The sequence below is a fragment of the Apodemus sylvaticus genome, chromosome 4 (assembly GCF_947179515.1).
Source record: "Apodemus sylvaticus chromosome 4, mApoSyl1.1, whole genome shotgun sequence".
In the NCBI taxonomy this organism is placed as follows: Eukaryota; Metazoa; Chordata; class Mammalia; order Rodentia; family Muridae; genus Apodemus; species Apodemus sylvaticus.
Genome location: NC_067475.1, coordinates 37,377,782 through 37,403,888, shown reverse-complemented (window position 1 = coordinate 37,403,888; position 26,107 = coordinate 37,377,782).

Genomic DNA, 26,107 nt, shown 5'->3' with positions numbered 1-26,107 from the left:
TTCCTTTTGCCTTTTTGGCACAATTGCTAGGTGTTACTTATCTCCTGCCCGGAGAAATAGGCCCTTATCAATACTCTTAGCTCCAAACCTCTCTCTACCTGCCTTCAACTTTAGTTGCTCTGCTATATCTAATCCCACCTAAACACCCCCCAACTGCCCAACTCTTATCTCGCTTCTTATTGGTGATTAACCTCAAAAGTACAGCAAGCTTTCCCTAGCCAATCAGGGTTAAGAAGACCATTGGATCTGGTATCAGCTCTAAGGAAAGTATTTGATTGAGGCTCTACTGCAGGTTGAGCTGTAGTGAACCTTTCTTGCCCGAATCTATCATTTCCTGCTTCCTTGACACACACTAAATAGCTACCTGAATTCTCAGAAAGGAAGTAGAAAAGGAAATGGGTCTCACTTTCTACTTGATTCTATTTATATTCCCAAGGCTGAACCTATCTTCCTGCCCTTAAGTAGTTCAAGCTCTGAGTTTTTCTAGAAGACAACATTTCTGGGTCAGAGGTTGAATTGGTTGTAAGGGATTGAGCTGGGAGGCAACAGGTAAACACAAACTCACACAATCTCCTATTTTCAACTCTCAGTTTTACTTTGGCTTCTTTAATAATTTACGTTCTCAGGAGCTGTGAAACCATTCTCTTTCTTGTCAGCCATGCCCCCTGCAGGCATTTTGTTATAAATCAACAAAGGAAGAAGCCTCTGTTCTGCTCTCTTCAATTTGCTGTGACCTTGTGGGGTTTTGTGTGCACTGAGTGCTGTGTTTAGTGAGTTTTTCACAGAGGAGCTAGGTGGTACAATCAATAGGATTCCAGTATTCCTTTGTCCTCAGTATGTTGTAATCTTTAAGAGACATGTGTGTGCAGTATCCATACACACCATCAGTGTAACATTCATGAATAAATGTAAATTACTTTAATGTATGTATTACATATAATCATGGGTTTGCATGCATTTATTAATAGTTCTGTAAGCTAAGCACTTTGCTGTGCACAAGGATCTAAAATTAAATCCACCCTATATCAAAATCTAAGAACAGGGGCCAATAGGATAGGTTAGTTGCTAAAAGTACTTGTTGCACAAGCTGAAGACACAAGTCTGTCCCCTGGAAATCTGAGGTTAAAAGGAGAGAACCCACTAGAGCAGGTTGTCCTCCACCCTTCAAATATGTACAAAGGCATGCACATACCCAGAGTGTTGCAGTACATCATACAAAAGCATATAACAATAATCAACATTATCTATTGTAACTATGAACAAAGTTTAGGAATAATTGCAAAATCATGCTTGAAATATTATAAAGTTTTGTCATATTGCTATTATAAGCATTTTTTATTTAGCACTTCCTCCTATAATTGAAAAAAATCTATTGATTAAATACTCAATTTAGCTGGGTTTCACTATAAACTTAAAACTTTACATCATAACAAATTATTTAATTTGAAAAATATATTCCTGTTACACATTCACAATAAGAAAATGAATAATTACTAATTTTAAAAAGTGGTTTTTATTACTCAAGTGTATCATATTTTTGCTGAGAACAAATAAAGCTTAGACCTCAAAGAATTTCCTTCAGAAGGTAAAGGGTCCATTTAGGAAGCGAAAACCCACAAAGCTCTAATGGAATTTAAACATAGAAGAGACTCTTCCCTCCTATACTATCTTTAACTGGCACAAGGCATTTTTTTTATGAAGTTAAAAGGCTTCAATAAATTCCCACAAGGAAGCCAACATAAGGACAAAGCCATAATCCAAAGTTCACAGCTTTATTTTCTTACTTGATTTTATGTAATAATTCTATATTTAACATGTTCTCCCTGCAACTTGATTCTTAGTGTAATAAGTGTCATCTTGAGTTTTAAAACTCTAGGCAGTACCAGGAAAGTAAAAGATCTGCCTGAATTCACTGGTGATCTTTGTATTAAGAATTTTTGGAACATGGATTAGATGTCTAAAATAAATTCTAAAACAAATAAATGGAAATAAACAATACATAGCCTCAAAAATCCATTGTCATGACATTCTTAAACTACAGAGAATCAGAGAATCAGTACTATATTTAAATATTTAAATTATCTTTCTTTAATCACTATAAATTTCATAAGATCATGTCATCAAAAAAATTAAAGGATGCCAAATTTTCCCCAGGTAGCATGCTTGTTAAAGATTTATCATACATTTTCTAATATAATGTCTTAAATATCAGACTCAAGATGTTCAGGATCAAAATAGTTTAAAGTCAAAAACACTCAGAAAAAAAATGTTAAGTTCTTAAGTAATGACTACTGAGAAATGAACATATAAGCCAAATTTACTAGAAAGTGGCAAACACCTGGGCCACATTGTGACATAGTGTCTCCTATGTTTCTTACATTTTTTTCAAGGTGCTTTGAAGCCTCATGTGTGGATTATAACACTCTTACTACCTTCTCTCATCCTGGGGTCTAACTCTGCTCCTTGGCAGTCTCTTTTCCTTATTTTATTCATGGAGGTCTCAGGTTGTGCTATGGTTAAAAACAGGGTTGAGATTTTATTGTGTTTAATGCTATAAAGACTTATCTTTTCTCGTAAATCTCTAAGAGTCCCAGGTCAGTCCTTTACTTACTCAGTCACTACAGCAAGGGGGTGGGGGTGGGGGTGGGGAGTCAAGTTTTGGCCTCTGCCCAAAAGAGGTTTTGTTATTTCTTTTAATCCATTTCTAATTTTGTCTTTATAACTTATCTATAGACACGTAAGAATCTTCACATTTCTGTGCCTGTGATTAGAATCAAAACATTAGGTTCTTTATAAAACACCAGACAACCCCGACCTCACAAAAGTGGGATTAGAAGCATACAGAAATTTCTTAGATGGGATGAAATACTATTTTCTCTGTTTCTTTCTGCAAAATCAACACAAGTACTATTTTGCTATTATTGGTAGAGCACCATTCCTTCCACCATGATAATAGCAGATTAAACTTCCAAAACTCTAAGCCAACCCCAATTAAGAATTTTCCTTTACAGTAGTTGCAATGATCACAGTACCTGATCAAAGCAATAGAAACCCTGATAAGACAGGTACCAATTCAACTTCTCCATGTTCAGTGAGTTGTAGGTGTTGTCTCCAATGAAAGGTTTTGCTCTCTGTTTGTGAAGAGCATCCTGTAGTTCCAGCAACAGCTTGTGCTGTTGGGAGTGTTCCCCTAGCACCCACCCCTTTGTACAACTCAAATAGATGTAACCCATTCTCAGTAATGGAAGCATCATCATTTAATGAAGAGATTTCCAGTTGGGGCAATGTCTCCCCATTATTTGGCAATTTCACTTATATCACTTTCATATATGTGTATTTTTAGGAAACTTTTCTGCAGTAGGTTTCCATACTGCCAATAAAATAGCCCTTAAATATAGCAGTCTTTCTGTATTCCCTCCTATGGTCTTCCTATCCTTCTCCATCCTCACTTGATTACTAACGACTCTTTCCATCCAGGAATATCTATTCTATTTCTTTTTCCTGTGAAAGCTCTTCCCACTAGTCCTGTTCTCTATAAAAGTTCTGTAACTTTTGTATGGTTCATCATTGACTCAACAGCTATTATCTACAATTTTCTTCCTGGGTCTCGGTTACCTCACTTAGGATGATTTTTTTTCTAGTTCCTTATATTTACCTGTGGATTCCATTATTTTATATTTTAATGAGTGAGTGATATTTCATTGTATAAATATATCATATTTTCTTTATTCATTTGTCTGTTGCAGAACTTCTAGTTTCCAATGTCTGACTATTATAAATAGAACAACCATGAACATAAGTGAGCAAGTGTCTCTGTGGTAGTATGGATGCTGTAAGTATATATCCAAGAGTAGTATAGTTACACTTTGAGGTAAATTGTTTCCCATTTTCCATGATGAACCAATATACTGATTTCTATAGTGAATCTATAAGTTTGCTCTCCCACCAAGAAGGGATGACTATTTCCTTTATTTATTTATTAATTAAAATTAATATTCTGACATGAGTAAGATGAAATCTCAAATTGCTTTTGAATTGCATTTCCCTAAAGATTAAGGATTTTGACATATTTGAAAATGTGTTTCTCAGCCATTTGAATTTTGTCACTTTTAATTCTCTATTTAGATTTGTATCCCATTTTTAAATTAGCATATCTTTTCTTGATATCAAGTTTTTTTATTTTTTTATATATATTGAGTATTAGTATTGGTTATGTAGTTGGCAAAAATTCTCCCATTTTGTAGGATGCCAATTTGACTGAATTATGGGATCTTTTGAAAACATAACTTTTTCATGAGATTCTATTTATTAATTGCTGATTAGTGCCTGTGCTAATGGTAGTCTGTTCAGAAATACATTTCCCGTGCCAATGAGTTCAAAGTAATTCCCTCCTTTCTCTTTTACTGGGATTCAGTGTATCTGGTTTTACGTTGAGATCTTTGAGCCATCTGGAGTTGAGTGTTATTCAATATTATCTATTTGGAGTCTATCTAAATGAGCCTATACAGTTTGACTAGTACCATTGGTTGAAGACACTGTATTATTTCCATTGTATATCTCTAGCTTCTTTATACAAAACTAGATGCCCATATATCTAGTATTCATGTCTGTGACTGCAATTCTATTCTATTTAACAATGTTTCAATTTTATGCCAATACAATACATTTTATCCCTATAGGTTTATCAAACAAGTTGAAATCGGGGACAGAGATACCTAGAATAGTTCTTTTATTATTCAGGATTGTCTTCTATATCCTCTTTTGTGTTTGCTGTTTGTTTGTTTTGGTATATGTTTGTGTGTTTCAATATAAAGCTAAAATTGTCTTTCAAGATCTGCAAAAACTTGTGTTGGAATTTTGATAGGAATTACATTGAGTCTGTTGATTGATTTGGTAAGATGATCATTTTTATTATATCAATACTACTGATCCATAAGCATAGGAAATCGCTCCATTTTCTGATATCTTCTTCAATTTCTCTCTTCAACATCTGAAGATTTTTATCAAACATGTCTTTCATTTTCTTGGTTGGAGTTATCCAGAGGTATTTTAAGTTTCTTAGGCTATTTTGAAAGGTGTTGTTTCTCTGATCTTTTTCTCAGATTAATGGTCATTTTGTATAGTAGGGTTACTAATTTTTGTGAGTTAATTTTTATCTTGTAGAAAGTACTTATCAGTTATAGAATTTCCCCAGTGGAATTTTTAGGATTATTTATATATAACTATCATATAAACCACAACCACTGATACTTTTACTTTTTTTCTTTCCAACTTGTGTCTCATTAATCTCCTTCAGTTGTCATATTTCTCTTACTTAGACTTCAAGTACTATATTGACTAAGCAAGGAAATACAGGAAAACCTTGTCTTTTTCCATACTTCCTTACTTCACTAGATTTTTTTTAAAAGTATCTCTCCATTTAAGTTGATATTTTCTATGGGTTTTCTCTAAACTTTCTCTAATCAGAGTAACTGTGGCGTCATAAAATAAATTGGGCAATGTTCCATCTGTTTTTACTTTGTGGAATAATTTGAGGAGTACTAGCATTAACTCTTCACTGAAAGCTGTGTAGACTTCTGTACTAAATTCATCAGTCCTGGGCTCTTCTCTTTTCCTTTCATGTGTGCCAGTATGTGTTTAATTTTGGTGAACATTCCATGAACTGCTGAGAAAATGAATTCTTTTGGATTTGGCTGAAACATTCTGTAAATGTCTGTTACATCTTCTCTAGAATTTCTCTTTTCAGTTATTTTTTTCTGGATGACCTGTTTATTAGTTGGATATTAAAGTCCCCCACTATCAGTATATGAAGGTCAATAAGTGATTTACACTTTTATAAACTTGGGTGTCCTGTGTCTGTGTATAGACATTAAGAATTGAAATAACTTTATTGCAGAATTTTCCTTTGATGTGCATGTAGTGTCCTTTTTTTTATGTCTTCTGATTAGTTTTTGTTTGAACTTTATTTTGTCAAATTTTAAAATATCTACATTGGCTATCTTCTTAGGCCCTTTTGCTTAGAATATCTGTTTTCATCCTTTTTAACCTGGGATGATGTTTATACTTGATGTTAAGGTGTCCTTGGTTTCAGCAGAAGGATAGATACTGTTTTCACATTCATCTGTTACTCTGTATCTTGACATTGGGTGTTGGATTGTGACCATTGATGATTACAAATATCAATGAGCAGTGCATTCCCTTACTCATATTATTTTGATGTTGGCATATATATGTTTAATTTTCCTTTTGTATTTGATTTTCCTGTGATTATTTTTGTTGGACGTGATTAACCTCCTCAGGTTTAAGTTTTCTTCTATGCCTTCTGTATGGTTAGGCTTTTAGATAGACACTGCATAAATTTGGTTTTATTTTAGAATATCTTTGTTTCTACTATTGTGGTTAGGAGTTTTGCTGAGCATAGTAGTGTGAACACACATCTTTGTTCTCTTAGAATTTGTAGAACACCTGTGCAGGCCCTTTTGGCTTTACAGTCTTTATTTCTCAATAAAGGTGCTATTCTAACATGGCTACCTTTCTATGTTACATGGTCTATTTAACTTGCATCTTTTAATATTTCCTTTGTTCTGAACATTTTAGTGTTTTATTACTTGCTAAGGGAAATTTCTTTCTTGTCCAGTCTATGTTGTGTTATGCATGTTTCTTGTGCCTTAATAAGCATCTCCTTCTAAAGAATTTTTATTCCATGATTTTGTTGAAAATATTTTCTGCATCTTTTCCTCCTTCCATTCCTAATACTTAAATTGAGTCATTTTATTGTCTCAAATGTTCTAGTTGTTTTGCAACTGAATTAATGGAATATATTAAGATTTAACAGTTCCTTTGACCAAGATACTTATTTTCTTTCTTGTCTCCACTGCCTAAGGTTTTGTTTTATTCCTTTTGAATTCTGTTGGTGCACAGGCTTTCCTCAGATGTTCCTTTTCATATTTAAAATTTTCATTTTCAGTTTTCCCTTTGTTTTTTTAAAGTTTATATGTATATATATATATATATATATATATATAATTTTCATTTTTAGTCTTGAATTTATCTCCATCTAATATATGCTTGTGTTTTCATAGATTTTTTTAGGGCATTTATTCATTTTTATAAAGGTGTTTTTAGGTTTCCAGGTTCCCATGTTGGGATTTTCAGCTCCTCCTTTATTATGGTTGTTTGGTTGCTGGACTCTAGAGCAGATATCTTGTCCTGGTTGATAATGACATTGTTTTTACTCAGGCATGTAGGCATCTGGTTTCTGAAAAATGGTTAAATCTAAGTGCTGACATCTGGTCTTTGTTGGGTAGGTGGATATTTTGCCTGTTTTCTGTTGTCTCTTGTCTTCTCTATTTCTTAGGAGGGTGTGGTGCCTGTGGGTTGCCTCTTAGGAAATAGTGGTTCTTAGATCCTGCCAGGTGTGGTCACTGAAGGTTCCTTAAAAAAATGTGATGTTGTTTTTTTTCCCTCAGTTTTGGGAGCAGACTTTTAAGAATGGAGATGAGATAGAAATGGCTGACTGAAGGAGGGAGGAAAGCAGGGGGTTCCACCAGGATCTACCAAGTCCACTGGGATTTGCAGCAGAGAATAAGGAAAGATCACAACAGCTGGAGAAGGGAGCTGAGGGTGTGGGGAGCACAGCAAGTACTAAGCAGAGCTGGAAGGGAGACTGGGAGGTTGGGTTTGGAGGAGAGGAAGGACAGGTAATGTTCTGCATTTGGCATATCTTATTCCATGGCAGACATGGGCTCAGTTTCACAGGGAATACCTGCTGGGCTTTGGAGCAGGGATAAGAAGCTCTTTTCTTTATAAATAGGGGTTGATTTTTCTTCTCTCTATCAAAGCTCCTTCTTCATCTTATTTCCAATATCTCTTACTAGGCCAACTCTCCTTGACTGAGCTTAACATTATCATTTTTTTTCTAAGTGTCTGCTAGGACCTATCTTTTTATATTATATTTTAGGAAGTTTTTGGCTAATCGTGGTAGCTTACTTTTTGATATAAATTATATAGAGAGATTATTACACTAATGGGAAAAGTAAAATTATGTGAAATGAACCATATAGAGTTTCCTGTCATCACACTATATCTTTATTATGGCCACATGATCACAATGTCAAACCATGTAATCTTCAAAACAGTTTTGTTCCTGGTATGTCAGGTTTCCTTTAACATCTTAGATTAAGTATTTATGCTTTGCTCCTTTAAAATGTTGCTGCGTATCCTCAAGTACTTAATGCTAGTATCCTGTTGCAGAAGGGACCACAAATTAAGTCATAAATAAGGAGAAATTAAGGTAAGACTGACCTTCAAATTTTCTTTCTGTTGGCTAGCTTGCATAGTGCTATGTAGATGCCAGAGGAGGATAGTTATTATCAGTCTTATCCAGGTGTGAACCTTGTGAGCTACAATAATAGCTAGCCTAGGAATGATCATTTTGTCATCACTTCATTCCCCACACCCAGTTTTGTTTTATTAAAGCCCATTTTGTGCCATATGATTTTTATTTATTAATTTTTCAGATTATAATTTAATTGCATTTCTCTCTTCCTTTTCCCCCTTCCCTATACCCATCCCTAGTCTCCTTCAAATTCATCAGCTTTTCATTTACCAGTTGGATAACAGTCTATTACTTATGTGCCACTCTGATATATATTGATCTAATCTTTAAGTCTTTTATCCACATTTGTGTCACAGTAACAACGGCCCCTCTAGATCTCAAGTCTTCAATTTACCATATGTGGAACATTATGAAAATAAGAGATGCATGATGCTTTACCCCAAGGACACCCCTTGAAAATATATTTGTCAAAGGCCTCAGACAAATACAATGAACTTGAGTAACTCTCATTTTAAATTACCATTCAGCAAGATTTCCAGCTTGGCTAGCCTTCTTGCGCTAACTTCTGTCCCTTATATTTATAACAAAACATAATTTTCCTTGTGCTTCTTTTGGTGCTTCTCTTCTGGCTCTTCCCCAGGCAGTAAACATCAGAAAGTTTGACTCAGAGCTGGAAGGTGATGTTTTTCTCTTTACAGCTTCTCTTTATGTCGGCTCATATTTTTTTTTCAAGCTTTTATATAATACCTTTATCTTAGAATTCCCTGAGGTATATCTCATATCCAGTCTTCAAGGTCTCAATTGATTTATGCAACAGTAAACTTGACTTATCTATATATAACAATCTTAATTATTAATCACATTTAAATTGGACTCTACTTTTACAAAGTCGTGTGTCATTATATTTTCTTTACATAAATTAAAGCAATACACATACAATTAAGTCACAAAATCAAAAACCTAGAAATAATTCTTAATTACTTTACATTTCATTCTGCTTAAAGACATCAGCTCCAAAATTCATCTGTCAGCAAATGCTGTCCATCTGCATGAAAGTATTTCCATGTATATCTTTTGCCATAAATATTTTTTGTCTTTCAACACTTTTCATATTAAATTAGATAAAAGTCCTTTAATGCATATAACTTTATATTGTGATCTTGACTTCACAACTGAGAGGCTATAAATCATGAAATAGATTATCCTCTCCCTGCACAGCATCTGCTCAAATGTTCATGTAAAAGAAATTAAATCTATATATTACAAGTGGACAAAGCCCCTTTAAGGATCTATATTGACTATGAGCCCATCATCTAACCTCCTGTAGTTGAAACTATCCTCCAACGAAATGGTTAATTATACAAGTTGTTTGTGGTTTGAAGTTTTCTTCTGTAAGACAAAGCAGTCTTTGCACTTTAACATTACTCTGACACTCCCTTATATGTGCATACCCTGTCAACACTAGCCACTTTCCCTTTCCCACAGCTTTCTACTCTCCAGTTTTCTTCAGAATGTCTTTCTTTTATTTGCAATCTTTTTCAAGTTTTCAGAAAATTTCATTTTAACTACTTAATTGCCCAAGATAAGAGGACTTTTGTATCATTCACTAGTGACTATGTATGTGTGCTTACACAAATGTGCATTTGTACACTGGGCATTTGTACATACTAATGTGAAACAAAACAAAAACGATATCAAATCTTAAATGCTCTCTCTGATGTGTGTTCATCTCATCACATGTATGAAGAACTGGTTGTAAAACAATGAATGCATATTTAAGATCTGCACATTTAAACCACATAGTATTCTTTTAACCATTTTGTAATAGTATTTATGGAATTGTGTGTATAAGTACATAATACAATATTTCCATTTCTTTTCTCCATTTCCTTTATTTTTAATTGTTTTTGAGAGATTCAAATGTACTATATAGCCTAGGATGACCTTGGGCATCTGACCCTCCTGGCTCTATCTACCCATTACTTGTAGTATAGGTTTGGAACACCACAGTACACAGTTCTTTGTGGTGCCATGTGCTGAACCCATGGCTTCAGCATACTAGCCAAGCACTGGACAACCAAGTCACACACTCCTGCATTCCTTCTGAAAATATAGCAAATAAAATCTACTTTCTTTTTATAATACTTTATCATTTTAATTCATTAAAATTTCACCCTATGCAAAAATGTCTAAAATATGCTAAAGTTTTCAGTAGTCTTAGAACCTCAATAAAAGCTTCCAAATGTAGTTTTGTTATGATTCACCATTGATGAAATGATTTTAGGAGAACAATTAAATTTTTTTTGTAAGAAATCTCCCTTTTTAATTGAATATAGTCTGTGCCTTTCAGTGCATATTCTATTATATAGAATAATCTGTTTAGAAAGTCCTGCATTCTGTGTTTATAAAAAAATCTACAAATGTAAATATGAAAATAGTCTGTATTCTTTTTTCCCCTGGTACAAATGAAAATAGTCAATTTTTTGTGTTCCTAATATACATGTTGTTACTGTAATATAAATTTTTACAAAATAGGATTTTAGCAACACCTCACAAGCCTTAATTCTACCTACAATTTATTTATCAGTAGATAGAACCAGTTATATCTTGGTATTTCATACATGCTATAAGTTTAATCCTGTCTTAGTACTTTTCATAGTAGCAATATGTTGTCATTGCTTCATAATCCTTAATTTTATAAGCAGAAAAGTATGTATCAATTTACTGTCAAAATGATTATCTGTGTTATTTCTTCTTATTTTTTTATGTGTAACACATATATGAATATCTGTACATGTTTATTTAATATCTATTGTATGTATAACAAGGAGCAAAAGGTCTACGTTACTAAAGAAATACATGTTCTGCAACAATAGGTATCACCAACCAATCTCCAAAGTTGCCCATTTTAGCTTATGACTTCACAAATTGTTCTCATTAATTCCTGAGTATCTTTCTTTTACTATCTTAGAACTCACCTTCTATGATTGAATTATGATAACTTCTCATCTGGATGTTTTGTTTTCCTAGGTTAGTATGGGTAGAATCTTTAGCATTGGGATATCATTTTCTGTGATCTTGAACAAATTTTGTGTGGTACATTTTAGGTAGCTTTTCAGTTTATCAGCTTCTGCATGTTCATATATATTTAGTACAAGACTCTGAAAGTTATGCATTCCTGACAATCTATACAATCCTTTGTAGCCATCACAATCATGTCTTTTCATAAACCCATTTTAATGTGCTAATATTGTTTTTTAACTGTTAAAAATTGTCTACTCCAAAGACATGTTGATTCTAGGTTATGTTTTATTCCAGAAGATTTATATTGGTTATATTATTATCTATTTCAAAGTGGAATTAATTTCTAAATATCCTCTAGAGTACAAGGCATGATTGGTTCTTTTTCCTCAAATGTATGTTCATGTGATCCTCAATGAATATAAAAAATCCTTTTCCCAGTTACATTTAAGGAAACGTTTGTCACTATATCTGTGAGTAGTCACCAAATGTTTGTGCACTGCCAGTTTTCATGTGATGCTTCATTTTTCAATTTTTTATAGCTAGACAAAATGCATTTTATAAATTACTATAGAATTTTATGTTTTGAATGTGGTAGAGGGCAAATACTAACTGGAAACAATTTAAGGATTAATGTTTGTTTGGGCTTGCAGTTTCTTCATGGTAGAGTCATAACTGTGGGGGAATCATGGCAAGGCATGAAGTGAAGGCAGGTGCAGGAAGATGGCTGACATGTCTTCAGCACCGACTACGTAGCGTGTAAAAACAACTGAAGGAGATAAGACATAAGCCAGCACTTCTCAAACTAAGAATCCTGATCCCGTTGGGAGTTGCATATCAGATATTTATGTTGTGGTTCATAACAGCAACAAAATTACAGTTTTAAGGTAGTAACAAAATAATTTCATGGTTAGGGTCACCACAATATCAGGAGCTGTAAAAAGAGCCACATCACTAGGAAGGTTGAGAAGCACTGCTATAAACACTCCAAGCCTATTCCTCAGTACAATAATTCCTCTACCAAGGCTACAGGTCTGAAAGTTTCTATAAAACAACTCCTAGTTTGGACCATGAGCCTCTGGAGGACTCTTCTCCAATTAACAAAAGGCATGAAGTATTATCATTATTTTCATTTGTTTTGTTTAAAATATAGGCAACATACTAAAAAATATTTTAGTGTGCCTTTCAAAAACTCTATTGTGAAAAATGTAACTATCACGCCATTTTTTTCACTCTTTACACCTCCAACTTCCTCAAGACTTGACCTTTGATATTTAAGAACACAGAGAAGCAAAATTACAGAAAGTTTTAGCAATGGTAGTATAACATTCCTCAGGATCCATTTTGATGTTTATGAAATAGAGACTTTTCATATCTAGTAAAATAGTATCATTTTATAGACAAATGAAATATTCAAAAATATTGTCAACCATGCAACTCTTAAAAACTGTTATCAGCATTTGTCTCTGTGAACTTTTAAACTTTATAGATGCTAAATATGAAAGACCCCCTTCTTGTAAACACTAATCTTCGCCAAGGCTGATGCTGAGATTTAAGGTCCAGCAAACCAACTACTTATGGATTGTAGAACAGCTAACCTCTGACTCCAGCAAAAAGAGAAAGCAAGCCCTGGAGTTGCAGAAAATAGCTTATCTAAGAAATACTGATAGTTCCCCAATTTTGCCCCCAACACACACAACACACACACACAATACACATACACACAACACACACACACACAAAACACACACACAATGCACACACGCAGCACACACACACACACACACACACACACACACACACACACACGCACACACACACACACACGCACACACACACACACACACAAACCTCTGCTGTATCCTTAGCCACAGAATGACGGCTTAAAGCATGAAATCTGTTTTCCTTCACTCTGGCCCCTGTGATTTTGCACTTGTGCTAATTATGGTGCAGTCAGATATGAAGATGCCACCACTGTGCCCTTAAATAAAGCTGCTGTAGCTGTTGACATTGAGTAAAATCTGGTCTTTTAATTTTTCCCCTCCAAACCTAAGTCTTCCATAATTGAGCCAGGCAATTCAGTTTGTGCTAGAGATTCAGTTTCCTTGTTTTGTTTTCTAATGAAGTGAGTCCTTTCTCCTCCCAATGACCAGGCATCTCAGGATGAAGGATCCTCATTCTACACTGTCAGGAATATTCTCAAGTGGACTCTTGAGGGTCCTTTTCTGCTAAATACAAAAATGGTAAAGAGTTACTGTGCTTGGAGACTCTGTCCAGCCAAACTGAAAACAGAAAGATGTTTGGACCTTGGAGCAGCTTGTAACTTCTTGCATCAGGAGTTCTGTTCTATGATTATGATTTTCAGGAGTTATCACGCAGTTAAGGTGACTTTCTAGTGAAGCAGCTATTGAGCTATCTGTGTTCCTTGTTAGCTACCTCAATCAAAACTCATTAGTTCCAAGCTTCTAGGCTAATATCCACTTATCAGTGAGTGCATACAATGTGTGTTCTTTTGTGATTGGGTTACCTCACTCTGGATAATATTTTCTAGTTTCTTCCATTTGCCTAAGAATTTCATAAATTCATGCTTTTCAATAACTGAGTAGTACCCCATTGTGTAAATGTACCACATTTTCTGTATCCATTCATCTGTTGAGGGACATCTGGGTTCTTTCTAGCTTCGGACTATTATAAATAAGTCCACTAGGAACATTCTAGAGCATGTGTTCTTATTACATGTTGGAAAATTTTTTGGGTATATGCAGAATTCACAGACCACACAAAGCTCAAGAAGAAGGAAGATTAAAGTGTAGATAATTCGGTCCTTCTTAGAAGGAGATACCCATGGGAGGAGATACAAAGTGTAGAACAGAGACTGAAAGAAAGGCCATCCAGAGACTGCCCCACCTGGGGATCCATCCTATATACAGATACCAAACCCAGCCACTATCAGGGATGTCAACAAGTGCTTACTGACAGGAGCCTGATATAGCTGTCTCCTGAGAAGCTCTGCCAGTGCTTGACAAATACAGAGGGGAAATGCTCCCATTCCAACAGGTGGACTGAGCACAGGATCCCCAATGGAGGAGAGAGAAAGGACTCCTTCACCAAGGAGGTGAAGGCATTTATAGGAAGAACAATATGGTACAACCAGTACCACCCAGAGCTACCAGGGACTTAACTACCAACCAAAGAGTACACATGGAGGGACCCATGGCTCCAGCTGCATATGTAGCAGAGGATGGCCTTGTTGGACATCAAAGGGAGGAGAGGCTCTTGGTCCTGTGAAGGCTCATGCCCCCAGGATAGGGGAATGCCAAGTCAGGGAAGCTGAAGTGGGTGAGCTAGTGAGTAGGGGGAAGGACATGGGTTAGAGGGTTTTCCGAGGGGAAATGTGGAAAGGGGATAACATTTGAAATGTAAATAAAGAAAATATCTAATAAAATAAATTTTAAAAACTAAATAAAACACAAAACACAAAACAGCAACAAAAACTCATTTCACCAAATAGGACATTGGTATAGACAATATTTGAGCTATTCTAACTACCCTCACTGTGGTTAGTAAATTGTGTGTGTGTGTGTGTGTGTGTGTGTGGAGATGTTGGTGTGTGTTAGGGATTATATGTGAGTATAGAAATGTGTTTTATGTCTCCCTAGGAAAAATCTGTCATACAATATAGTCAGAGGTGGCCTTCCATCATCTGGAATCCGTCTCAGTCTAATATGGCCTAGTCTGTAACTATTTATAGAAGAAAGAAAATATATCTAATCTTCCTTTATTATATAAGGAATTTTTCCAGCCAATAAAAGAACCCAATGATAATAGTCATTTAACAATAAACACAGGATTATTATTTCCTACTACCAGTAAATATCATTATTGTATTTCTACTTCAAAAGATAACAATTGAGAAGAATGGTCCAAGAATCTGAGTATGAATATTCCTTGAAAACCATGTGTTCTCAAAACTCTGAAACACATCTAGGGCTAGGTAGGATTGATATTTCCAAGTTTATTGTCCATTATCAGAAATCATTTTTGGAGCATGTGAGTGTGCAGAGGTTCAAGTTCAAATTAGCAATCCACAATTCCCCTTCTCAGGAAGTTGCCATGCATAGAAATAATTATAATCCCTGCTTTAAAAAAAAGACAGCTTATTAGCAATTAAGGGATATGTGCTGTTATTTGATGAGGCGGGGACCAATAGGAGTGTAATGAATAGAGGACACCATCTTAGCTAGAAACAAAAACAAATGCTAGTAAAAGAAACAGTATAGGAAATACTAACTTTGTAGTATTACTTACTGATTTAAAGTGAAAGGTCCTATCTCTTATCTCTTATATTCATGGACAAAATGATGAAAACATTTCAAGTAAAGGTGTTGTAGATTAAAAAAAAATGACTGAGATACAGTCTATGGAAGATGCATTCCAGAAAAAGTTCATCAAGAGCCAAGAACAATGGAGGCCACAACCAGAGTAACAATTGATGGCGGCTTTATACCCTGAAGCTTTTCTAATACTATATTTGAGATAAAATATTTCTGCCCCTGGAGCTATTACATCTTCACAGATTGAAAACTAAAATAGCCATAGAGAATTAAATGGATTCTACCACATGGTCAAGAAGACATTTTTAGACAGGGGAACAATGTGTTAAAAGAGGAAAATTCTTCACAATGCGTATCCTTCTCTGGGAGAAGCAAATCATGTTCTATAGGAAGAGTGGAGAGCGAAGCTGGTTCCTGCAAGCTGAGCAAAGAAAGAGGGGTGATGTGGACGCAGGAGTGTCTTAGATACTCTGCACATTGTCATGAAAGTAGTTTTGTTTTATCTTGAATGGAGCATTAGATTTGAGGCATTACTCATTAGTTTAAAGCTGTGTTTATAACCTAGAGCCTAATTCTTTAATAGTGAGTCAAGGCCTTGCATGATATCATGAACTCCAATAGTGGGTTTTGAGAAGTTTACAAATGAACCATGATCAAAAATGTACTCAAAAGCAAAGTAATAATTAAGAATTTCTTGGCACGACTTGTCCAGGTTGTATTATATGACTCCATTGCAGGTGTGGTTCTGATGCAGCATGCACCCTGGACTGGTTTTAATAAGAATGTTAATCATGGGATCCTGTTTGTATACTTGGATCTCAGTTTGTGAAACTATTTTTGCAAAGACTGGTAGGCATGACTTTGTTGAGGAGGTGTGTTATTAGGGCAATGCTTTGGGATTTCACAAGACTCATGTCATTCTGAGTTTTGTGTGTGAGTGTGTGTGTGTGTGTGTGTGTGTGTCTGTCTGTCTCTGTCTCTGTCTCTCTCTCTGTGACTTTATATATATATATATATATATATATATATATGTATATATATATATATATATATATATATATGTATATATATATATATATATATATATATATATATATATATATATATATATATAACCACCTCTCTAGCTTCTTCCTCCCTCCTGCCTTTTCTTCCCTCCTTCTGTCTTCCCTTCCTCCCTCCATCCCTCCTTCTTTCTGTCTCCAGCTTGAGAACTAAGATGTAAGCTCTCAATAGTTGTATGATACTACCACCTTCAACTCTCTGTTTAGGATGGTGCCTGGTTCACTTAATTAATATTACCATGCACTTTCTTTTTTGGGCAGTGGGGAAATTAAACTTCTCAGGCCTTTCCTTTGTACAGGCTAGAAGGTTAGCTATGTTGGTATTACACTAAGACTACCACCGTGCCTCTGTTTTGCCATCATTGATTCTACCTTCTGAAACCAAAAAAACAAGTTAAACACTTTTAAAATAATTTGCATTAGTCATTGTGTTTTATCATATGAATACAGGGGTAAATAATGCAGAAGTTGGTATCAGGGAGTAAGCTATTGTTATAACAGAATTACAATGATTTTTGGAGGATGTGGAAACTTTAGGATACCAAGGTATAATTCTATATGTAAAACAAAATGAGTACATCTATCTAATTTATGCATATTTGCTTTCATCTTTAACAAATAATAAGCTCATATGTATTCAAAATAATTCATTTAAAATAATTTCTGTTTGATTAATAGCTACTTGATTTACATAGATATTTTCTATAGTTATATCCAAAACTGTCAAATACTTACAAAAAGTGACTCAAAAGCTTAGTAAGCCTTGAACTAAAATAAGTTTAGAATGATGGATTACTTTCACCAAGACTATGTATATAAAATATGTATAAAATATTTTATTTTATTGAAAAACATTTTTTATTCGATACTTTTTTATTTACATTTCAAATGATTTCCCCTTTCCTGGCTCCCCACTTCCCGAAAGTCCCATAAGCCTCCTTCCCTCCCCCTGGTCCCACCATCCCCCCTTACCACTTCCCTGTTCTGGTATTGTCCTATACTGTTGCACTGAGCCTTTCCAGAACCAGGGGCTACTTCTCCGTTCCTCTTGGACATCATTTGATATGTGGATTATGTCTTGGGTAATCCAAGATTCTAGGCTAATATTTGCTTATCAGTGAGTGCATACCATGATTGATCTTTTGAGACTGGGTTACCTCACTACTACAATGTTCTCTAGCTCCATCTATTTGTCTACGAATTTCATGAATTCATTGTTTCTAATGGCTGACTAGTACTCCATTGTGTATATATGCTACATTTTTTTAATCCATTCCTCTGTTGAGGGACACCTGGGTTCTTTCCAGCTTCTGGTTATTATAAATAGGGCTGCTATGAACATAGTGGAACTCATATCCTTATTACATGCTGGAGAATCCTCTGGGTATATGCCCAGGAGTGGTATAGCAGGGTCCTCCGGAACTAACGAGCCCAGTTTTCTGAGGCACTGCCAGACTGATTTCCAGAGTGGTTGTACCAATTTGCAACCCCACCAGTAGTGGAGGAGTGTTCCTCTTTCTCTACTCCCTCTCCAACACCTGCTGTCTCCTGAATTTTTGATCTTGGCCATTCTGACTGGTGGGAGGTGAAATATCGGGGTTGTTTTGATTTGTATTTCCCTAATGACTAATGGTATTGAACATTTTTTAAGATGCTTCTCAGCCATCTGAAGTTCGTCAGGTGAAAATTCTTTGTTTAGCTCTGTACCCCATTTTTTGATAGGGTTACTTGGTTTTCTGGGGTCTAACTTCTTGAGTTCTTTATATATATTGGATATTACACTCTGTCAGATGTAGGGTTGGTGAAGATCTTTTCCCAATTTGTTGGTTGCTGATTTGTCCTTTTGACAGTGTCCTTTGCCTTACAGAAACTTTGTAATTTTATGAGGTCTCATTTGTCAATTCTTGATCTTAGAGCTTAAGCTATTGGTGTTCTGTTCAGGAACTTTTCCCCTGGTGCCCATGTCTTCAAGGGTCTTTCCAAGTTTCTTTTCTATTAGTTTCAGTGTGTCTGGTTTTATGTGGAGGTCTTTGATCCACTTGGAGTTGAGGTTAGTACAAGGAGATAAAGGTGGATCAATTCGCATTCTTCTGCATACTGACTTCCAGTTGAACCAGCACCATTTGTTGAAAAGGCTATCTTTTTTCCACTGGATGTTTTCAGCTCCTTTGTCGAAGATCAAGTGGCCATAGGTGTGTGGGTTCATTTCTGGATCTTCAATCCTATTCCATTGATCTGCCTGCCTGTCACCGTACTAATACCATGCAGTTTTTAACACTATTGCTCTGTAGTATTGCTTGAGGTACGAGATACTGATTCCCCCAGAATTTCTTTTGTTGTTGGGAATAGTTTTAGCTATCCAGTTTTTTTTTGTTGTTTTTATTTGTTTTTTTTTTTTTTTGTTGTTGTTGTTGTTGTTGTACCAGATGAATTTGAGAATTGCTTTCTAACTCTATGAAGAACTGAGTTGGGATTTTGATGGGGATTGCACTGAATCTGTATATTGCTTTTGGCAAGGTGGCCATTTTAACTATATTAATCCTGCCAACCCATGACCATGGCAGATTTTTCCATTTTCTGAGGTCTTCTTCCATTTCCTTCTTCAGAGACTTGGAGTTCTTGTGATACAGATCTTTCACTTGTTTAGTCAGAGTCACACCAAGATACTTTATGTTGTTTGTGGCTATTGTGAAGGGTATCATTTCCCTAATTTCTTTCTCAGCCTGCTTATCCTTTGAGTATAGGAAGGCTACTTATTTGCTTGAGTTGATTTTATAACCTGCCACTTTGTTGAAGTTGTTTATCAGCTGTAGGAACTCTCTGGTGGGGTTTTTTGTTTGTTTGTTTGTTTGTTTGTTTGTTTGTTGGTCACTTAAGTAGACTATCATATCATCTGCAAGTAGTGATAGTCTGACTTCTTCCTTTCCAATTTGTATCCCTTTGACCTCCTTATGTTGTCTAATTGCTCTAGCTGGAACTTCAAGTACTATATTGAAATGATATGGAGGAGGGGGCAGCCTTGTCTAGTCCCTGATTTCAGTGGGATTGCTTCAAGTTTCTCTCCATTTAGTTTGATGTTGGCTACCGGCTTGCTGTATATTGCTTTTACTATGTTTAGGTATGGACCTTGAATTCCTGTTCTTTCCAAGACTTTTAGCAGAAAAGGATGCTGAATTTTGTCAAATGCTTTTTCAGCATGACATGACCATGTGTTTTTTTTCTTTGAGTTTGTTTATGTAGTGGATTGCATTGATGGATTTCCATATATTAAACCATCTCTGCATCCCTGGAATGAAGCCTACTTGATCATGTTGAATGATCATGTCGATGTGTTCTTGGATTTGGTTGGCAAGAACTTTATAGAATATTTTTGCTTTGATGTCCATAAGGGAAATTGGTCTGAAGTTCTCTTTCTTTGTTGGATCTTTGTGTGGTTTTGGTATCAGCATAATTGTGGCTTTGTAGAAGGAGCTGGGTAGTGTTCCTTCTGTTTCTATTTTGTGGACTAGTTTGAAGAGTATTGGTCTTAGGTTGTCTTTGAAGGTCTGATAGAATTCTGCACTGAAACCATCTGGTACTGTGCTTTTTTTTTGGTTGGAAGTCTTTTTATGAACCCTCCTATTTCTTTAGGGGTTATGGAACTGTTTAGATGATCTATTTGATCCTGATTTAATTTTGGTATTTGGTATCTGTTTAGGAAATTTTCCATTTCCTCCAGATTCTCCAGTTGTGTTGAGTATAGGCTTTGGTAGTAGGATCTGATGATTTTTTTGAATTTCCTCAGTTTCTGTTGTTATATCCCCCTTTTCATTTCTAATTTTGTCAATTTGGATACTGTCTCTGTGCCCTTTGCTTAGTTTGGCTAAGGGTTTATCTATCTTGTTGATTTTCTCCAAGAACCAGTTCCTTGTTTTGTTGATTCTTTGTAAGGTTCTCATTGTTTCCACTTGATTAATTTCAGCCCTGAGTTTGATGATTTCCTGTCTTCTACTCCTCCTGGGCGAAGTAGCTTCTTTTTGTTCCAGAACTTTCATGTGTGCCATTAAGTTGCTAGTGTATGCTCTCCCCCATTTCTTTTTGGAGGCACTCAGGGCTGTGAGTTTTCCTCTTAGTACTGCTTTCATTGTGTCCCGTAGATTTGGGTATGTTGTGTCTTCGTTTTTGTTAAATTCTAAAAACTCTTTGATTTCTTTCTTTATTTCTTCTTTGCTCAAGGTATCATTGAGTAGAGTATTGTTCAGCCTCCATGTGTATGTGGGGTTTTTGTTGCTTTTGTTGTTATTGAAGACCACTCTTACTCCATAGTTATCTGATAGGAGGCGTGGGACCAGTTCAGTCTTCTTATATTTGTTTAGGTCTGTCTTGTAACCAATTATATGGTTGATTTTGGAGAAGGTACCATGAGGTGCTGAGAAAAGGGCATATTCTTTTGCTTTAGGATGAAATGTTCTATAAATATCTGTTAAGTCCAATTGGTGCAAAGCTTCAATTAGTTTTACTGTGTCCCTTTTTAGTTTCTGTTTTCCTGATCGGTCCATTGAGGAGAGTGGAGTGTTGAAGTCACCCACAATTATTTTGTTAGTTTCAATGTGTTCTTTATGCTTTAGTAAAGTTTCTTTTATGAATGAGGGTGCTCTTACATTTGGAGCATAGATATTCTTCCATAAGAGTTCTTCTTGGTGGATTTTTCCTTTGACCAGCAAGAAGTGTCCTTCCACATCTCTTTTGATGACTTTAGGTTAAAAGTCAATTTTATCTGATATTAGAATGGCTACTCTGGCTTGTTTCCTGAGACCATTTGCTTGTAAAATTGTCTTCCAGCCTTTTACTCTAAGGTAGTTTTTGTCTTTGACACTGAAGTGTGTTTCCTGTATGCAGCAAAATGTAGGATCCTGTTTCCTTATCCAGTCTGTTAGTCTATATCTTTTTATTGGGGAATTGAGTGCATTAATGTTAAAAGATATTAAGGAATAGTGGTTATTCCTTCCTGTCATTTTTGATGCTATTTTTATATATGATTGGTTATCTTCTTTTGGGTTTGATGATAGAAGGTTACTATTGTGCTTTTTCCAATGTATAGTTTCCCTCCTTGTACTGCTGTTTCCACTGTATTATCCTTTGTAGGGCTGGGTTTGTGGAAAGATATTGGTTAAACTTGATTTTGTTATGGAATATCTTGGTTTCTCCATCTATGGTGATTGAGAGTTTTGCTGGGTATAGTAGTCTTGGCTGACATTTTTGTTCTCTTAGAGTCTGCATGAGATCTGCCCAGGACCTTCTAGCTTTCATGGTCTCTGGTGAGAAGTCTGGTGTGATTCTGATAGGTCTTCTTTATATGTTACTTAGCCTTTTTCTCTTACTGCTTTTAATATTCTTTCTTTGTTTAGTATATTTGGTGTTTTGATTATTATGTGATGATGGGAGGTATTTCTGCTCTGGTACAATCTGTTTGTAGTTCTGTAGGCTTTTTGTATATTCCAGGGCATCTCTCTCTTTAGGTTAGGGAAGTTTTCTTCCATAATTTTGTTGAAGATATTTGCTGGCCCTTTCAGTTATAGATCTTCACTCTCATCTATACCTATAATCCTTAGGTTTGGTCTTCTCATTGTGTTCTAGATTTCCTGGATGTTTTGGGTTACAAGCTTTTTCCATTTTCCATTTTGCTTTGACTGTTGAATCAATGGTTTCTATGGTATCTTCAGCATCTGAGATTCTTTCTTCCATCTCTTGTATTCTGTTGTTGATATTTGCATCTATGGCCCCTGATTTCTTCCCAATGCTTTCTATCTCCAAAATTGTCTCCCTTTGTGATTTCTTAGTTGTTTTTACTTCTGTTTTTAGATCCAGGATGGCTTTGCTCAGTTCCTTCATTTGTTTGTTTGTGTTTTCTTTAATTCTTTAAGACATTTTTGTGTTTCCTCTTTCATGACTTCTGCTGTTTGACTCACTTTCTTCTACATTTCCTTAATTTGTGTGTGTGTGTGTGTGTGTGTATGTGTGTGAGTGTGTGTGTTTCTTCTTTATTGGCTTCTATCTCTTGAGCCTTATTCTCCTGAATTTCTTTAAGTGATTTTTGTGTTTCCATTATATGGCTTTCTAGCTTATTCATGTTCCCCTGTATTTCTTTAAGAGATTTATTTATGTCCTTTTTGTGTTCTTCTAGCAGCATCATGACCAGTGATTTTAAATCCAAATCTTGTTTTTCTGGTGTGTTGGGGTATCCAGGACTTGCTGTTGTTGGAGAATTGGATTCACTGCCATATTGCCTAGATTTCTGTTAGTAAAGTTCCTACGTTTGCCTTTTGCCATCTTGTTAATTCTGGCGTTAGTTGGTCTTGTTGTCAATGGCTGGTGTTTCAACCTCCTGTGAGCCTGTAAGGCTATTTCAGCACCTCTGGATGACTGGGTTTCCCCTGGCACAGATTGCTGATGTGTTGCCCTCTTTTGTGTGCCCTTGGAGCCCTAGTGTGACCTGCCCCAAGTTGTCTCTTTGAACCTGGTGCTGCCCGTTTACTCCTTGAGGGAGTGATGATGGTGGATGCTACAGGGACTTTTTCCAAGTGCTGATCCCTCTGCAGGGCAAAAGATCTCCCATCAGGGTTGGTGCACAAATGGCCTGCCTAGCTGCCCAGGCCCTTAGTCCAGGTAAAAGCCTGATAGGCTTAGGCCCGAGCTCTGCTTACCTCAGGCTATGTCTGCTAACTGGTTCTATCAGGTAGCCAAGATGGCAAGGTGCGACCCTGCAAGTGCTCGGCAATTGCAGGGCAAAAGACCCCCGGACCCGGTTGGAGCACAGACGGCCCACAGAGCTGCCCAGGGCCTGTGTGAAGCTGACAGGTTTAGATCCAAGTGATGTTAGCCTTGGACTATGTCTGCTAACTGGCTCTGTCCCTAAGATCACTCTGGTGTCCGGTAGCTAAGATGGCAAGGTGCGCCTCCACAAATGCTGGTCAGTCTGCAGGGCAAACGACCCCCTGGCCGGGTTGGCACACAGACGGCCCACTTAGTTGTCCAAGACCTGTGTGCAGACAAAAGCCTTCCAGGCTTAGACCCAAGTGAAGTTAGCCTTGGGCTATGTCTGCTAGCTGGCTTTGTCTGTTAGATCTCTCTGGTGTCCAGCAGACAAGAAGGCACCATGCGCCCCTGCAAGTACTGGGCAGTATGCAGGGCAAACAACCCCCTGGCTGAGTTGGCACACAGATGGCCCACTGAGCTGCCCAATGCCTAGGTGCAGGCACAAGCCTGCCAGGCTTAGACCCAAGCGATGTTAGCCTTGGGCTATGTCTGCTAGCTGGCTTTGTCTGTTAGATCTCTCTGGCGTCTGATAGTCAAGATGGTGGCCAAGATGGTGGCCAAGATGGTAGGGCGTGCGCCTTCAAGTGCTGGGCAGTCTGCAGGGCAAATGACCTCCTGGCCAGGTTGGCATAGGTATGACTCACCGAGCTGCCCAGGGCCTAGGTGCAGACAAAAGCCTGCGAAGTTTAGACCCAAGCAATGTTAGCCTCGGGCTATGTTTGCTAGCTGGCTGGCTGTTAGGTCTCTCTGGCATCCAGTAGTCAAGATGGTGGTGTGCGCCCCTGCAAGTGCTGGGCAGACTTCAGGGCAAATGACCTCCTGGCTGGGTTGGCACAGGTATGGCCGACTGAACTGCCCAAGGCCTGGGTGCAGGTAAAAGCCTGCCAGGCTAAGACCCAAGCAATGTTAGCCTTGGACTATGTCTGCGTACCTGGCTCTGTCAGTCTTGTCTGGTGTCCTGAAAAACATTAATGTTAATGGTATAGATGCTGTCTTATATATTTTATGCTAAGGCCAAAACATATACCTTTATTTTATTTTTCTTTTAGTTTAAAAATATATAATGTTTTGAATATTTCATTTTGAGGTTTTATTTTCATAATGTGTTGTAGTCATAGCTATCAATATCTGCATCAAAACTTCATATTTTAGAACACACACACATACACACAATACTATTAAGTTCAGCTAGCACTGCCCACATATACATATGTGTGAGGCCTTTCACTCAGGCATGCAGTGCCTACCAATGTCTTCCCTTCTCTAAAGAGAAGTAGCTATTTCTTGTGAAACAGCTATCAACTGCTACTCCTTCAGAGATACTCCTTCCCTACCTCTGCTTAATTTTTTTCTAAATCTATTATATTTTATTTACTAAGATGAGTACTATAATCTTCCTCTCAATGTTCTTTATTTTATTTTTATTAGATATTTTCTGTATTTACATTTTAAATGTTATCTCCTTTCCTCATTTAACCTCTGAAAACCCCCCATTCCTTCCCTTCTCCCCATGATCACCAACCCACCCACTCCCACTTTCCTATCCTGGCATTCCAGGATACTGGGGCATTGAGCCATCACAGGACCTCTCCTCTCACTGATGTCCAACAAGGCCATCCTCTACTACATATGCAGCTGGAGCCATGGGTACCTCCATGTGTACTCTTTGGTTGTTAATTTAATCCCTGGGAGCTCTGGGGGTACTGGTTGGTTCATATTGTTGTTCCTTCTATGGGGCTGCAAACCCCTTCAGCATCTTGAGTTCTTTCTTGCTCCTCCATTGGAGACCCTGTGCTCAGTCCAATGGTTGGCTGAAAGCATCCCTCTATGTATTTGTCAGGCACGATTCTGAGTCAGAGTTATTGATAATGGGATGGCAGTCCCATCCCTTTGTTTGATTCCCTATCTTTCTACTGGAGGTGGACTCTACATGTTCTTTCTCCCCACTTATGGGCATTTAATCTAAGGTGTCTCCTTTTGAAGCCTAAGAGTCTCTCACCTCCCAGGTTTCTGGTAAATTCTAAAGGGTACCCTCACCTCCCACTCCCTGAGATCGCATATTTCCATTCATTCTACCGGCCCTCTCTCTTGTTTTTCCCACACTCCCCCATACCTGATCATGTTCCCCTTTTTAATAGCTGAGTAGTATTTTCTGAGGAGCCACCAAACTGCTTTCCAAAGTGGTTTTACTAGCTTACAATCCCACCAGCAATGATGGAGTACTCCTGTTTTTTCACATCCTTGCCAGCATCTGCTATCAGTAAGTTTTTGATCTTAGTCATTCTGACTGTTGTGAAGTAGAATCTCAAGGTAGTTTTGATTTGCATTTCTCTGATGACTATGGATGTTGAACATTTCTTTAGGTGTTTCTCAACCATTTATACTCTTCAGTTGAGGATTCTTTGTTTAGCTCTGTAGCCCATTTTAATAGAGTTATTTGGTTCTTTGGAGTTTAACTTCTTAAGTTCTTTGTATATATTGGATATTGTCCTCTATCGGATGTAGGATTGGTAAAGATACAATGTTCTTTGCCTTACAGAAGCTTTGCAATTCCA